The sequence below is a fragment of the Cystoisospora suis genome (assembly GCF_002600585.1).
Source record: "Cystoisospora suis strain Wien I chromosome Unknown contig_4991, whole genome shotgun sequence".
In the NCBI taxonomy this organism is placed as follows: domain Eukaryota; phylum Apicomplexa; class Conoidasida; order Eucoccidiorida; family Sarcocystidae; genus Cystoisospora; species Cystoisospora suis.
Window position 1 is genome coordinate 789 of NW_027157783.1, and position 209 is coordinate 997.

A 209-nucleotide genomic window follows, 5' to 3' on the forward strand; every position below is an offset into this window, starting at 1 on the left:
TAGGGGGGATTTGCATATCTGTTGGATCAGGCTCGTGTCTGTAACGTACCTATCGAAATATGTAGGTATGGCTAAACAGACAGATATCTAGATCGAGCTATGTATACATAGATTCGTAGGCAGATCGGATGGGACCTCTTACACGAATGCATCTCTAGATGCGGGGGATGTATACACATACATCTTTACATATATACACATATATATAT